Raw genomic sequence first — 9075 nt, 5'->3', positions numbered from 1 at the left:
GCACAGGATTTCAGGAGGGAGGAATCACCTGAGCAGAGGAAGCAGGCCAGAATAAGCATGGCTCAACTGGGGAACAGGGCAAAGAACAGAGCAGATTTAAGACGGGAGGAAAGATGATAGGCACAGGAGAAAGGGCCTCGATTAATCTCTGCATTCAAATTCTGACTACTCTTTTCTGTGTGACTTTGGGTAAATTACTTAGCTTCTTCGGGCCTCTGTTTTCCGTAAAATAGGGATCAAAATGTCTACCTCACAGTGTTCTTGTGGAGTTGAAACAAAGTATGCATTAGGTCCTACAATATGAAATGATTGATATTTGACAATTTTTGACCTATAAATGCTACAGAAGCCTAAGCCCAGGTGACAAAAATCCCAGGAGGCCCTGTCCCTCCTCAGCCCTGACTGCCCCCTCCAGGGCTGAGGTCCACATTTGAATGTGTAAGGGTTGTGGCTCTTTTGCATCAGAAGCTAACATGTCTGCTGTCCCTGCTTTAACTGTGCCCTGCTGGCCTGTTCAGAGCCTGGCGTCCTCTCAGGTGGCACCAAAAAGCCTGCAACCTGGGAAGCACAGAGGATTTCTCAGATGTTGCCACAAGGCAGCTGCAGCTAGCATTGCAGATCAAGGCTTCAGGGCTCTCATTTTCTTTATTTTTCCAGACAGTTGAAGCCTTTTAACTGACAATTTGCCTCATACCAGATGAATGTGGGAACTGGATTTCTGCAAGGCAGGTCTTGGCAAGGTCCCCAATGGATGTGTGAACCTTTCCCATGTCCAGAGCTCCCAGGACGCCTTTGAGGAGGTGGGGACGGGGAGCAGGAGGGCAGGAGCCTGGAGGGAGAAGGCGGATGAAGTGGAGCTGCCAAGCAGTCTGTTTACTCCCATTCGCTGCAGGTTACCTTTAAATGGGATAAAATCATCCTCTAATCCCCTTTAGCTCTGTTCAGCACTTCTAGAAAAGAACTACTTGACATTTTAGGTGAATGTAAATATGTAAGAATGAAAGGCGCATGATACTCAGTGGCAACTGTAGGACGGAGAATTCTGAGAGCATGCACAGTATGTGCCTCCTTCATGTCTTGAAAATGGAACCAGGTGAGGTGAAGGGGGAGCTGATGCCTTGACTTTTACTACGTAAAAGTAGTATCAGCTACTTTTACGTACAGCTGTATAAGTTCAAAAAAGCTATCCTATATGTATGTACAAAAGTTGTTTATACACAGGTCTGTACATAAGGGTCTATACATTTATTTCCTCGGAACTCTTAAGGTGCCACCTCTTGGTGAAGACATCAACACTTCATTCACATATCTTACAAAAAAAAGACTGTTTCCGGGACTGACAACACTGCATCTTGTATTCAGACCATGTAGGCTCCACTCGATCGGTTAAGTTCCTTCCATCATAATGCAGACCACACCAGGTGCCTGGGTGCCCGTAAACAGCTTCTCACAGAGTGCTACAAAGTAAGAGCCCATAAACCAACATGAGATGAGGAAGCAGAGTCCTGACCAGGGTTCCACGAGAAGCTGCTTAGGCAAGCCTGCTGCCCTGCTCGCTGTCGGTACTCCAATTCATCTACACTGACGACTTTGGCGGGCGTGGAGGGCAGGGGCTGCTGTAGCACATCTGAGCCACACCGTTTGGCAAGCCCCACGGGAGGGCTGCTCCTCTGGCTGGGGCGGTGCTCTAGCTGGCAGTGCACGTGGGGCAGGCCTAACCAGCTGGGCACATTCTGAGGAGTCGTCTGAACGCTGACAGCAACTGCCTGGGAACCAGATCCTAGAGGATGAAGAACTGAGCGCTGTACCTGCTGTTGCATCATTGCCAGATGCAGAGGTGTCCCGGGACGAGGGTTTAGGAGAGGGTGACTAGTGGCAGGTAAAGGGTAAAAGGGTTGACCCAGGATTGGGCCAGATATTCCCTGTAAATGGTTCAGGTCCATCCCAGGAGGAAGCACACCAGCTTGGAGCAAACTTGGAAGATGCTGTGGATGTACTCCCTGGGCCAGCATCCTTTGGACCAACCCTGGGTGAAACTGGAGAGCAGGCTGAACAATGGGGACATGGGGGACAAGGGGGACTTGGTGGGCAGGGTGGAGAAGAGGTGTTCCTGGAACTGGGGATGCCAAGGTGGGTGTTTTTCTCCCAGTTGCTTTAGGTCGATAATTCTGTTCTTTGGTGTAACGATTGGTCTGGGATAGTGGGGTGGAAGATGTAAACCTCTGTAGGGTTGACAGTTTGGGGTTTGTGGTGGGAGAAGAGTCTCGATCAGTGGTGGGCACACATCTGGATGACAGGAGGTTCTTTTCACTGGGCTTCTGAGTGTCCTCTTCACTGTCACCAAGAGCTGATTTCCAGATGCTGGCTCCTCCTTGCTTTTCTCTTTGCTCTCGTATATCTTATGAATCACTGAGGTAGGAGTGAGGGAAGGAGAAAGCATGCTTGTGATGGAGGCGGCTGGGGCAGGGGAGGAGGAATTCCCTCGGTGCACAGGTGCTGGTGACTTGGTCACTCATGGTTGCCTGTTTCTGTATCCATCTCTGGTTCTGTCCACCTGCGGTTTACCAAAACCAGGCTGGTAGAAGTTTGTTGCCTGCACCGCAAGGTCATGGGGCAGACCAGCCCCTCCAAAGCTGCCTGTTGCAATTCTAGCTGGCTCATCTGCGCTGTGACAGGGCTCATGGGCTTGCACATGCCTTGGACTGGATCTCCGAGAAGCTGCTGTGGTCCTGGTGTGAAACAAATTGGTGATGGTATTCTGGGACCAAGGTAGTCGGCTGAGTCTGCTCTTGTCTGAAACACCTGTGACGAGGGAAGAGAGGGTACTCTTTGGCCCAGCAAAGATGTCTTAGGCTCCAAGCTCCCCCATAAGGCCACTCAGAAGATTGGAAGAAGCAGGTCTCTGAACAGGTGGACCCAGAAGTTCCTGCAGGATGTTCTCAGGGACAGCCTGGCCTGGAATGTCAGCAGGGGACATCAGATGGCTTTCAAGCATTCGGCTGACTTTGGGCAGAGAAGGCAAAGTCCCACTTGCCTTCATGGTGTTCACTAGCTTTTTTTTTTTTTTCCCAAGAATCCCTGTTTTTTAAAAAAAATTATTTATTTATTTATTTTTGGCTGTGTTGGGTCTTCGTTTCTGTGCGAGGGCTTTCTCTAGTTGCGGCGAGTGGGGGCCACTCTTCATCGTGGTGCGCGGGCCTCTCACTGTCGTGGCCTCTCTTGTTGTGGAGCACGGGCTCCAGACGTGCAGGCTCAGCAGCTGTGGCTCACGGGCACAGTTGCTCCGCAGCATGTGGGATCTTCCCAGACCAGGGCTCGAACCCGTGTCCTCTGCATTGGCAGGCAGATTCTCAACCACTGCGCCACCAGGGAAGCCCCCTCACTAGCTTTTTGAACACAGTCATATCTCCATCTTCTCTGAGCTGTGGATTGCTGCTCACAGTACCCAGGGTCTCCTCTAAATGCTCCGCCATAAAGGGAATCGAATTCTACACCTGCTGGTCCACCGTCAAGCCCTTGAGCCCTACTTCTACCTCTTCCACTGAAAGCACAACCCCTGAATGTGAACTCTCTGTAAGCTTTTCTTTATTTGCAGAAAGGCTGGAAAGGAGGGGTTTTACATCCACTTTGGCTTTCTGTAGCATTTCTAGAATATCCACTTTGTTTTCAGCATGGTCTTCTAATGGTACAGGAGCAAATTAATCCTCCGTGTTCTGTCCGGGAGAGAGGATGGCTTGTTCCAGACCTGCAAGTCTCTCCAGCTCTCCATGTATTGTTGACCCAAGACTGCTGGATTGGCTTCCTGATCGGCTCGGGTTAGGGAACCACCTACTGAACCAACTGGCAGAGACGGACCCTTCTCCCAAAACATCTTTTATCATTGAAGCCAAGCATGGAACCTTATCAAGGTTAAAGGACTCATTAAAGTCAGATTCTCCTGGGGACTGCTCGGGCAAGACGACATCCCTTGGCGCTTCCTGGTCAGCAGCTGGCTCCTGTTAGAGGAGGACCTCCACCTCATCCTCTTCGGCCACTCCTCCACTGCACTCGACTATGCCTTCCTTCACAGAGGCTGTCCGTCGCCTCGTTCTTTTTCTCCCCTTATGATCTTCTTCCAGTATCTTATCATCAAAGCCAGTCAGCTCAATGGTTTCAGACTGACTTGTGGGTCCAGCTGAGAACCATTCCGGTTCTTCTTCTGTGTAGGAATCATTTCTTCTTCGCTCAAAGACAGGCTTACTATTCACAAACTCCCTCCTGAAAAGCTTGTCCTTGTGGTCCCTCTCTCGGTCTCTGTGTCTCAAGTCTCGCAGGTCCTTATGGCTAAGACGGTGATCCTTCTCAAAGGTCGGAGGAGAGATTACCTTCCCACTGCCAATCCTTCGTCCGCCAAGCAGGCGGAGCACATCACTGTCTTTATCCAATGGGCTTCCTGAGTGCTGGGAGCGAACAGCAGCTGTCACATGGCAGCGCCCTCTAAAGCTTCGTCTCTGTGGGCTGAGAACAACATCTAAGTCATTTTCTTTCACATGCTCTCGAGGATCTACTATCCTGCACACCAGGGAAGGCCGATCTGTATCCAACTCTTTCTTCAGACTTTCCACTGGCGAGCCCCGCCCTGAAGCTGGGTAGAGGGAGGCATGCCACTTCTCAGGGTCCTAGACACCATCACTGTCGTATTTCTCAGAGAGGCACGAAGGCCTCTGTTTGGAATGAGGGAGTTCTTTAATACCCAAGAGCTCCTCCTTAGGCAAGCGCACTAAAGCGTATTGTGGGGAGTTCGCCTCTCAAGGAAACACCAATACAGAGGATACTGATGTCTGTGGGCATCCCAGAGCTGAAATCCTTATTTTTTGTATAGTGATGGGGGGATTTGGAGGCCGGTTGCTTCTTCAGGTCAAGGAAAGTATCTCCATTTTCTGTTTCACCCACACTTCTGTCCATGGCTCCTTGGTCTACAGTTTCAGTGTCTCGGCCGCCGTTCCTCTCTCTGCCCCTCGTGCCGGTCTGAGGGCTGCTCTGCGGGGCCTTCACTCTCACCTCCCAACCCCCAAAACCCAGTTTTCTCCTCTGAGAAATAGAGATGACCATAGCACTCAGCTCCTAGGTTGGCTGTGTCCACACACACACACATCTCCATCATTTATCATCACCATCTTATTGTTATTACTATGTCCACCTGCAGTGTGAGAGCACCTCCTGAGCGGCAGAGCCAAGAGGCCCACTTCTGACCTTGACCTTCCTCTCATACTGCTAGGACCCCACACCAGTCTTTGCCTCCTGGTCTTATATCATCACTGAAGTCAGTTCTGGGCTATGAATTTATGAATATTAATAGGACAGACATGCCATTCCTAATCTTGCTGACACTTTCAAATGGTTCAGCAAAACATTGTTTGCAGATGCATGAAGGATAAACTTCATGCCTGATTTGTGCTAAATTATGAGTTCCTGGGTTCTACTGTTCTTCTCATACCTATTTGTTCATTTATTAATAATATAAGTATTATAAATTGCCATGGGCTCTATGCTAGGGGTTGGGGATAACTAACATTCATTCATTCGTTCATTCATTCATTCACCCAATGAACAATTATTAAGTGCTTACCACAAGCGTGGAATAAATTACCCCAGTGAGTAGGGAGTGTCCGCACTGGGAAGCAGAGGGGGGAGGTGGAGGCTCGCATCAGGGGGAGTGTGAAGTCCGGCAGCTAAGGCTGCATTGGAAGATTGATTTCTAATGGGGGGATAATAAGGACCAGATTTCTCACTTTCCGAGAAAGAAGTTAGGGACATAGAAGGGGAGAAAACCGGATCCATCCCTGTTGACAAAACTCTGCAGGGCAGAACCAGGGGGTTGGCAGTGAAAATGCTTCAGGTATTTGATTTTGTCGCAGAGGCACGCGGGCTAAAAGTAAGAGACAAGCCACGGGAAGTGTTGCCGTGGCCTCGGCCCACTCGCCACCCCGCCCGCTGTCTCCCCGGCTGCTGCTGGGCCCTGGGCAGTCCTCATGGGGCAGCGTCCGAGCTTCTCACCACGGGCTCTGCCAGGCCACAGGTCTCTGATCCTGCCTGGGAGGGCGCTTCGGCCTCATCTGGCCTCCTCACGTACCCCCGGGAGCTCCTTGGGCCTCCATCCTGGTGTCCCTCCTCCAGCAGGTGCCTTGGGAACGGTCTGGGAGGAAGTTCAGCATGAAGGGCCTGTATTAGGAAGCGGGGTGGCAAGTTCTTTCAGGGACGGGGTGTCTGGGTGCTGCGTGGCAGTGTCCCCTCAGCCCCTACGCCCGCCCTCCGGGAACTCCCTCTCCTGGAGGAGCGCTACAACCCCGCCCTTCCCAGATCCACAGCCAGGACTAGAGGGGGCGGGGCAGAGGACCAGCGCTCAGGCCCCCGGCTGACCGCTCCCCTGGGCCATTTCATTCCGGTGCTCCCTGCGGTCAGCTGAGGCTACCCTCCGGCCTGCATCAGACCCCAGCTCCCCCACCAGCCCTGCTTCCTTCCCTGCCTCCCACAGCTGTGGATCTCAGGGGTTCTTCCTGATAGGCACTCTTCACACTGAACTTGCTGGGTACCCGCTATCTAGCTTCCCTCAACGGTAACAGCTTACATCGCTATAGTGTAACATCAAAACCAAAAAATGAAAACAAAACCGAAAAACATTGGCACGATTCTATTAACTAGATCCAGACCTTATTCTTTTTTTTTTTTTTAACATCTTTATTGGAGTATAATTGCTTTACAATGGTGTGTTAGTTTCTGCTTTATAGCAAAATGAATCAGTTATACATATACATATGTTCCCATATCTCTTCCCTCCTGTGTCTCCCTCCCTCCCACCCTCCCTATCCCACCCCTCTAGGTGGTCACAAAGCACTGAGCTGATCTCCCTGTGCTATGCGGCTGCTTCCCACTAGCTATCTGTTTTACATTTGGTAGTGTATATATGTCAGTGCTACTCTCTCACTTTGTCCCAGCTTACCCTTCCCCCTCCCCGTGTCCTCAGGTCCATTCTCTAGTAGCAGACCTTATTCTGATTTCACCAGTTTTTATATTATTCATTTGTGTGTACGTGTGCTGTTTGTGAAGTTCTCTGCCGTTTTATGGGATGTACAGATCCGTACATTGCCGATGTGGCCATTACCGAACTCTTACGTCATCATAAAGGAAATTTCTCATGATATCTGTTTATCCTTATTTTTCAAAGAAATAAAATATTTCAAGTGCAGTTGAACTCTGAACGCCATCCTATTCCCTACCTCCATCCACAGAGGGGACCACCATTTCTAAGGTATCATATATGTATGTCTCCAAAATAGCTGATATTTGGCAAGTGCTTACTGTGCACCAAGCTCCATTCTAAGTTGTTTCCATGCAGTAATACATTCCCTACTCACCACAACCCAGGCACTGTTATCCCCAATAAGGGTGCCGAGGAACAAAGAGGTTAAGACAACTTACACAAGGACCCACGGCCGGAAGTGTTGATGCTGGGGCGTGAACCAGCCTCCACAGCCACTATTCTACAGTGACACACACATGTCTTCTTGCCACAGATATCTTCTACTCACCAAGATGTCTAGGAGATTCACTCAGGTTGATATCTGCAGACAGAACTCATTAATGTTAACTGCTCTGTAGTATTCCCTTTTGTGATTACACTACAATTTATATAGCCATATTCCTAGCGATGGATATTTAGAATGTTATGTTGTCTCTACTGCATGCAATGATGCAGGAACCCCCTTGCCTGTCTCCTTGTGCACAGGTGCCTGAGCTTCTCTGTGGTTTATTCGTAGATGTGGAATTGCTGAGTCTTAGAGTAGGAATGTCTTTGACTTTGGAGGACATTGCCAAGTCTCAGTGTATGCAACAATTTACACTTTCACCTGCCATGCATGAGAGTGTGAGATGACATATCCCTATTATTTTAATTTACATTGCTCTGACTTCTAGTGAGGTTGGGTGTATCTTGATTATTGGTCATGCATTTCGATTTTCTCTGTATACATTTTTCTATTAGGTAGTTTGTCATGTTCTTATTATTTGTAGGAAATTGTGTATTCTGGATGATGATTCTTAATTGGTGATATGCATGGCAAATATCTTCTTCCAGGCTGTGTCTTGTTTTTTCTTTTTCAAGTTTGACTAATTCTTCTATTATAGACATGTTTTTAATTTTATTGTTTATTATATTCAATTCTATCAATCTCTTCCATTACACTTTGGGTGTTTGCATGTTTTGTTTAAGAAATTCTTTCCCTTTTAAGGTCATAAAGATAATTCTTTTTTCTTATTGTTTTTAAGTTTTATTTTTCATGGCTCTCATAGTAAAGTTTTACTTTGTACAGTTACCTTTCCTATAAGACATAAGGAGCTCCCCCTACATATAGTCACTTTCCTAGCATGATTTATTGTGCCATCTATCTTTCCTCTCTTATTTGCAATGCTCCCTCTATTGTATATGGAGTCCCTGAACACATCCTATCTGTTACTCGTCCCTCCGCTGGACTCTTTGCCTCACACTAAACCAACACCGCACTGTCTGAAAAACGAGAGCTTTATCATAAACCTTGGTGTTGGGGAGGGTGAGTAGTCCTTGTTATTCAAAATTATTTCCCACATGAGCTTTTGAATCAGCCACTCAGTTTTACCTGAAGCTCTTCTGGAATTTTAATAATTGTAATTACACTGCATTCATAGATTCGCTTGGAGGGTAATTGACATCTTTAGACTATTGGTCCTTCCCATCTATAAGCATATTATATCTCTCTCTTTATTCAGCATTTCCTTTATGTCCTTCAATAAAGTTCCATAATTTTCTCCTTAAAGGTCTTGCACATAGTTTCCTAGATTTATTTCTTGGTACCTTCCATCGTTTACTGGAATTTTGGGGTGAGGTGTGACTCCTGCTGGAAGTTAGTCACTTACGAACCTCAGGATCCTAGTTAAGTCCCTTAAATGGCGCAATTCTCAGTTTCCTCATAAATAAATATACCTCCATCAAAGAGTAGGCATGAAGAGTGAATGAAACCAAGGATGTCACGCCCTTAGAACATCGTAAATATCCGATAAATG

The 9075-nt window shown here is 48.0% G+C and overlaps 1 pseudogene; it reads right to left on the bottom strand.

Annotated features, from left to right (window-relative positions):
• Positions 1-1457: 1457 nt before the first annotated feature.
• Positions 1458-4957, bottom strand: LOC118895253 (annotated as a pseudogene).
• Positions 4958-9075: the final 4118 nt, after the last annotated feature.

The sequence above is a fragment of the Balaenoptera musculus genome, chromosome 1 (assembly GCF_009873245.2).
Source record: "Balaenoptera musculus isolate JJ_BM4_2016_0621 chromosome 1, mBalMus1.pri.v3, whole genome shotgun sequence".
NCBI classification, from domain to species: domain Eukaryota; kingdom Metazoa; phylum Chordata; class Mammalia; order Artiodactyla; family Balaenopteridae; genus Balaenoptera; species Balaenoptera musculus.
The sequence above is the reverse complement of the archived record's forward strand: the minus strand, read 5'-3'. Positions and strand labels throughout refer to the sequence as shown.